Genomic DNA, 7,667 nt, shown 5'->3' with positions numbered 1-7,667 from the left:
AGTCACATCAGCTTTGAAATGGTGATGAGGGATACTTGTAAGAAACTCTAATGCTTAAGTTAGCAAGAACTTTAAGTAGGTTTTAGTAAATTGAAATTGAGAAATACCTAAGTTTAATGGGGTATTTATAGAGACAGATGATGACTTGGCTATTACTCATGAGTCTGTCCACTAGGAATAGTAGGTAGTTTCTTCCTTGGTATTTGGTATGCTATCCCACGGTGAAGGCTGAGTTGGGGATAACATTTGAGGTAGTGGATGACAAGATCTTTACTTGTCATGCAAATCAATTTGAATATGGGTCGTGATATCCGTGCCCCAAGTAGATCGAGTAGGTTAACCCAAGTGGTTCTTGGACTAACCTTGTTAGATCTGGTGAGTTTCTATAGGTCCTCTGTGAAGATGGATGACTTGTTTAGTACCTCTTATTCTTTAAGAAATGCATAAACTTATAGGTAGTCAAAACATTATCACTAATAACTTCCCTTTTTATAAAAATACTTTGAGAGTCACTTATAACATGATTTATAATTGTTTGTAATTTGTGCACCGTTATTTTTTATATAATTTTGTAGAACACACTACCGAAGCTAATAGATCTAATTTATAATATTGTGAATCTTAAGAATCAGACTTATATTAGTGTGATTGAAGGCATTTGGTATTTTATCTCCACAAAAGAAGTTTCTGACTGTTGAGACCACATCCCCTTTGAAGTCTTTCAAAAAAGTTAAACAAATTTAGCAGTAAATTTGTCCTCTTCTAAAGTTGAGAAAAAATTAATTGAGAAGACTACTGATTTGTCTTCTTTTTCTAAAATTAGTCTCACTAGTGTTCGGTTAATGACATTCATTATTTTTCTTAGAAATTCTTACAACTCTTTGGTTGGGTCTTTAGGAAAACTAGTTAAAAATAGTTTTAGAAAATACTTCTGAGCTGTTGCAACAATACGAACTAAATCTGAAGGAATACTCCCATCTTCATATTCAAGCTCTATCATTTATTTCTTCTGCTCCTAGCTTCAAAATTTAGAGTGGAAGAATTTTGTGTTTCTACTCCCCTAATGATAATTATTGTACTCTAGATTTTCTCCTCAGATATCTTTCTTTTTACTCAAAATCCACTCAAGTTTAGTCTCCAAAACTCGGATTGTGACTCCATTAGCATGCTATCCTTTTAGTATATCTGTTGTTGCTTTCTATTTAAAACTTAGAATTTCATAACATGAGTAGAATGAGAATTCTTTTGCCAATATATTAGTCTGTGCCTATAAATAAAATTAAGAAGCTATTTGGTTGGAAAAATATTTTATATTTTTATTTCTGTTCTTGTTTTCAAAAAATAATTTTCATTTTCAACTTTTCACATTTTAGAAAATAGAATTGGTTGGTGAAAAGGGGTTTCATTTCTAAACATTGAAAATAATAAAAATATGTTTTGTTGGTTCATTTTTAAAATATATTTTTAATATTTTAAAATCACAAAATTAGATTTTTATTAAATGTACGATTTAATTTATTTAATTTTTTTATTAAGTTAATAATTAACTTTTATATAGTATCAAACTATTAATATCAAATAAATTATTTCCATAACAAAATTATTTTTTTTGATTCTTTAAACAGGATGGTTTTGCTTCTGAAAAAAATGTCAAATAGAGATTTTAAAATAAAAAATATTTAGAGTTAATATTTTTAATATAAAAATAAATTTATTAATATGAATTCAATACTTCAAATGCAACACAAATAAATTCAAAAAAATGTAATTGGATGATTAGGTACTTAATTATTATTCACAATCTTTAATTCAGAAGGTACGTTTATGTTTAGAAATTAAACAAATACATATTCAATTCTACTAAAACTTTTCTTTTTTTTATTTACCTTGTTTATGTAGTTCAAAGATACAAAATCAAACCTAAAATAAATAAAAAGCCGAAAGAATCAAATGAAATAAAAAAAAGCTTGAAAAAACTTCATCATTTCAAATATATTGGAAGTAAAGAACGGATACCCTCACAATAAATTATGTAAAAATTAGAGAAGGGAGGAGTTGGCATTGAGAACTGATGGTAGAGAAGGAAGAAGAAAAGCTAACATGGAAATACAGTGGATAAATGTGATGTGAAAAAAAAAACTTATAGAAAGAAATAGGAGAGGTTAGAACATTTATCCCAAAATTGAAAATCTCGTACTTTGAGTTGGAAACGTTTTCAAAAGTTAAAATTAAAAATACTAGAAACATAGAAATATTATTTTTAACTTTGTTCTATTTTTTAAAAATATTGCTGACTAATTCGTTGCTGACTCCAACTCAATTACCTCATGCTTTCATCCTTGCTTGATAAGATTGACAACCTCTTTATTTTCATACTATCTCTCTTGAAAATAACTTTATTTTAAATTTTATTATGCCCTCGCTATCTAAACATAAAAGAAGTAGGATGTGGTCAGAACAGAGTCATCCAAATACATCACAAAGACACCAGAAAATTTAATCTTTCACGATATATAAACAAGCACTATCTAATCTTTTTTGAATAAAATTATCTATTGCATCAAGTGAATTTTTCTCCTTCATATATCATATTCACCAACCTTTTGATATTTAAGAAATCATTAAATTTTTAGATTGAAGCGTCAGATTAAGTTTTACTCCCTCCTTCTCATCTGGTTTAGATATTTATTATTTTATAACACCGTATTAATATATTCTTATTATGAATTTGTATCTAAATTTAAAAGTTTTGAATATTTATTATTTTATAATATCACCACCACCATCATCATCATCATTTGCAATATCCTTTTTGAATATGATCATTTTTAAAGAAACTTAAACAAATATAATTTTTTGAGAATGTTACTTTGTTACAAAATTATTAACTAACTCAATTGTCTAATACTGTTACAACTTTTTTATTAGAATGCTACATTTGTTATGGTGCAAACAATGTGTCATACACTAATTTATTTATTTATAAAAGAAAAATTTTTGGAATCAGCAATTTTTAATATTTTTTGACATTATTTAATTAGCACAAATACTAAATTATCTTTAACAAATAAATTTTTTTAATTTATGTATAGAAATTCTGAAAAATATAGATATAAAATGTATTAATTCATGTGTGCAAAATTCTAGTAAATATAAATGCAAATTATATGCTTCTTGTATGTAAAATTCCTACAAATATGAGTGCAGATTATTGTTGACCAAGTGTTGATCAAGAATAATAATATTTGTTCGACATGTAACATTACTTTTTTTTTTTAATTAACTAAAGATACAACAAACCAAATGCTTTTGACCTTTATTTTTTTTTCGATTTTTACCATCTTTGGATTTCATATGCTATAAATTTTGTGAATTCCCTACAAGACAATAATAGGGAGATACAACAAACTAAATGCTTTTGACCTTTATTTTTTTCTCGATTTTTACCATCTTTGGATTTCATATGCTATAAATTTTGTGAATTCCCTACAAGACAATAATAGGGAGTGGTAATGGCGTGGGATGGGTCCCGTCTCCGAACCTAAATTTGCTCCCTGTTTTCGATTCAATTTCTATCATTGATGAAAATTTTTGTATTTTCGGCAAAACTCCATTCCTTATATCTATATATTGATAATTTATATGAAAATTCTAATAAAATTAAAAAATCACAAAATATTATTACAACATATAAATAGAGTATTGTCTAAGATTACAAGTTAAAAATATAAAATAATACATCACAGCCATAATCCATAAAATAAAATTTTAAAATACAATTTTCAATCTAAAAAAAGTAATAATATAAAGTCTTCAACATCAAATATTATTCCATTGTCAAAGTACAACTTTCAATAAACAACTCCATGTCTTCTGTTAAAATAACATAATACATAAATATGTTAACATACATCATAAATAAGAATACCATATATTAAATAAAAATTTGACATAATAAAAAGATAATTACCTAAACTCCTAAATCTGTCATATCCATCTTATAGTTCCAAAGACTTGGCATCTTTCACCTTGATTTATTTATATTATATCAATAAACAATTTACAAGAGAATTAAATTTGACATAAAATTAAACTCTGATATCAAATAAAAACTAAAGTAGTTATTAATACTTTCACCTAAAGAGCACATTCATTACTGAGTGCAAATTAACGCCTCAACAAGTTCATAATGCAACCTATTGCGATATGGATGTACAATTCAACCACCGATACTAAAAGCAGACTCCGAGACAACAGTATAAATGGAAATTGGTAAAAAAATTTCTTACAATCTTTTGTAAAGTTGGATTTTTGCTCCAATATTTTTTCAATAGCCCAAAATATCAAAATTTTTAAGATTTGTTTTATCTACTATAATACTCTCTTCGAAATAGGAATCCAATTTAGTTTTAGCAGTAGAGTTTTTAGATGTATCTTCTACAAACTGTAGATAGAACTAAAATTTTCTCTTTTTAAAGTCCCTTCATCATGTCCAACATTCAAAGTAGAAGCTAAACCATCAACATCATTCGGAATTTTCTTCTAACCCTAGTCTTAAGTTGATATTCACATAGTAATTCTTCCATCATTTTCTTGACCTTGCTCAACTTATTCTCACTTTGAGATCCATGTATTTTTGAAAAAAAAAATTCAACAATTTCCTCTTATATCTAGGTCTAAAATAGTTTTCACAGCCATAACTTTATTATTTTGATTCTAATACTTTTAAAACTTACTAATTATATTTATTGTCATTCTATGAATCATGTCAAAAGAACTAAACATTCACTTAGTTAATGTCAATCTTATTTCACACACTTTGAAAAAATATAAATTTGTGGTTGAATATTGAGTGCCAAAGAATAACTTAGTCATACCATAAAAGACTTTCAATTTTTCAACAAGTTCATTCGCCATTTTCACTCATCATTAGATAGTACACATGTATACAAAGATTCACATTGTCATAAACGCTCAAAAATTTCTTTATATGGCAACGCAGAAGCAAGCATTTGGTAAGTTAAATTTTATCTAGTTTTACAATCAAGTGCAAGCCTTCTTCTATAATTAACATTCAATTATTTACAAGTCTCTTCAAATTTTTTTCTTCTTCTGTGTTGCAACCCAAAATGAAACAGTCTCTAATTTTTTCAATGGAAACATATATTGCATTCATGTTATCTTTCACAATCAAATTAACAATGTGAGCACAATAACGCATGTGAAAAATTATCCTCTCTTAATAAAAGTAGATAGTGAAATCTTATCAAGTAATAGATTAATCATGGCATCATTCGTACTACAATTATCAACTATTAAAGTTAACAATTTTCTACCTATATTTTAATCATACAAGGAATTCATCAAAACATCACTAAGAACTTCGTAGTATGGGACGCAGGTACATATACAAACTTAAAGTAGTGTAAATATAATAAATAATGATGACACAAACAATTATAATATACAAAGATACTAAAAGCACAAATAAATTAAAATAATACCTCACAAGCTAACATTGCAAGTTCCAATCGTCATCAATAAAGTGAGATGTAATTGACATATAACCTTTGTTTTGACAATTCGCACTTCATATCAATAGTTATAATAATGCAACCTGAATTTTTTTCCAATAATTTCATAACCTTTTCTTGCTCATCTTCATACATTTTTATGATTTTATTTTTTAATGTATTTCTTGTATAAAATTTGAACAAAGGTTGAGACTCAACCATAAACACGTGAAAACCCTCTTCCTCAACCAATGTTACAAGGTGCTCGTTCCTGATGACCCATCTTATAAGTGCTTGTTGTGCTGCGCCTTGATTAAATAAGAAGTGTCCAATCAAAAGTGAATTTGTTAGCCTTTTCATTCTCGCCAAACCTAATGATCATTGTACTATTTTTAATATCGATTATTTTGATCCCCTAACAGTATAAATCAATCAAATTCTAATGTGATCATGCAAACACTTAGCTCCTTATTTCGTGTCACCTTCAAGATTCTTTTCACAATATTTACATATTGCCTTCCATTTTTCATCGATTTTCTCTCTCCTAAAATGCTTCCAAGCATTAGAAGTTAATCCTTTTTTATTAGGATTATTTTGCATGCTTTGGCTGACTTTTTGTTCACTCTCTTGTGTTTCTTCTTGTCCTTCCTCTTGTGTTTCTTGAAGATTTGTTTTAATTGTTTGACTTTTATCACCTTGTGTTGGTTCTAATTGATCATTATCTTTTACAGCAGTAGAGATGCAACTATCCATCCTATACAAAATTAGCAATATTTTATACAAAAATATAAAATTATATTCTCAACTTTAGAAATAAAGAAAAAAATCAGTAAACAAAAACAAGAATAAATCAAATAGAAGTGAGAATAATACTATAATAAATAATTCTAATACTATAGTTTTTACATAAATAAATTTATCTATTATAATTAACCAAACAGAACAAAATTGATAAAATAAATGATGGAATTTTAACAACATAGCACTTTCATGTAACCAAAATTTAAATTATAAACTCTAAGTATTTCATAATTATAAACCCTAAGTGGCTAAGTGAAAGGAGAGGAGGAGGAGAACTGAAGGAGAATTGGAGGAAGGATAATCGGTAGCTGCAACAATGATGCTATCGACGACAGACGACAACTTCTTTCTTTCGGACGCGAGCGGACAACGAACAACAAAGCAGAGCTCATACCAGTGGACTGTGGACAAGGTGTGGGATGCCGATACGGCAGCGGAGAGGAGAATGAACGTGACAGCAGTAAGGAGAATGAACACCGTGTCAAAAAGGAAAATGGACGCTGTAACACCCTAATATTCAAATCCTTATGCTCGAGTCATAAGTCAATGATATTACGGTGGTACGACTCTCAGGTAGATTTTTAATAAATAAATATAGGTAATTTCGAAAGGAGTATTAATCGAGAAGCCTGAAAAGAGTAGAAATAAAATCGCGAAGACGTATCTCTCACGTTTCGACAACAAAAGATAAACCGTGAAGCCGAAAACGATATACGGACAAGGCGTAGAGAAGATTAAGAGATAGATAACAGATAGAGATATATATATAACATAAGTAAATAGCTACTAGTCGCGACCCGCGAAGTTTAGGTCGGCTAGAGTACATTATGAAATTAGTTGACAACAGTATATCCTAATCTCTCCCGAAGGAAACATGAGAGCCTCTATAGGCAAATTCAAAGAGTTCAATACATAATATAAACTTTTCAAAACAAAGGTGGAGAGACTCTAATCAAAACACAAAGTAGAGGAAATAAAGATCTTCGCCGTCTCTCAGACGACCCACAACTCACTTCTGAGCACCTGGACCTGTATCTGAAAAACAAGAGATATATACGGAATGAGAACCCCGGGCCCATGGGTTCCCAGTACGGTAAAAGTGCCAAATAAATTCAATGTACTGCAACAAAAACTCACTAAGCATCCTAAACTTCTTCACCAATTATTCATCATAGGTTCTCGCTAATCCATGAATAGGCAACTGTCATAAGGGAGTGCTAAATTCAATTCATGTTTCACATGTTTCCCAACTCGCTGACTCTTCCACGAATCAGACTCAGAATCATAAGCAAAACCATCACCAGTTGTTCTGCCTCAGCAGTTCTATATCAATACATCATCATGCAATCGCAT

This window comes from Arachis ipaensis, chromosome B9 (assembly GCF_059453495.1).
Source record: "Arachis ipaensis isolate K30076 ecotype BB chromosome B9, ASM5945349v1, whole genome shotgun sequence".
NCBI classification, from domain to species: domain Eukaryota; kingdom Viridiplantae; phylum Streptophyta; class Magnoliopsida; order Fabales; family Fabaceae; genus Arachis; species Arachis ipaensis.
Note: the sequence above shows the minus strand (reverse complement) of the source record.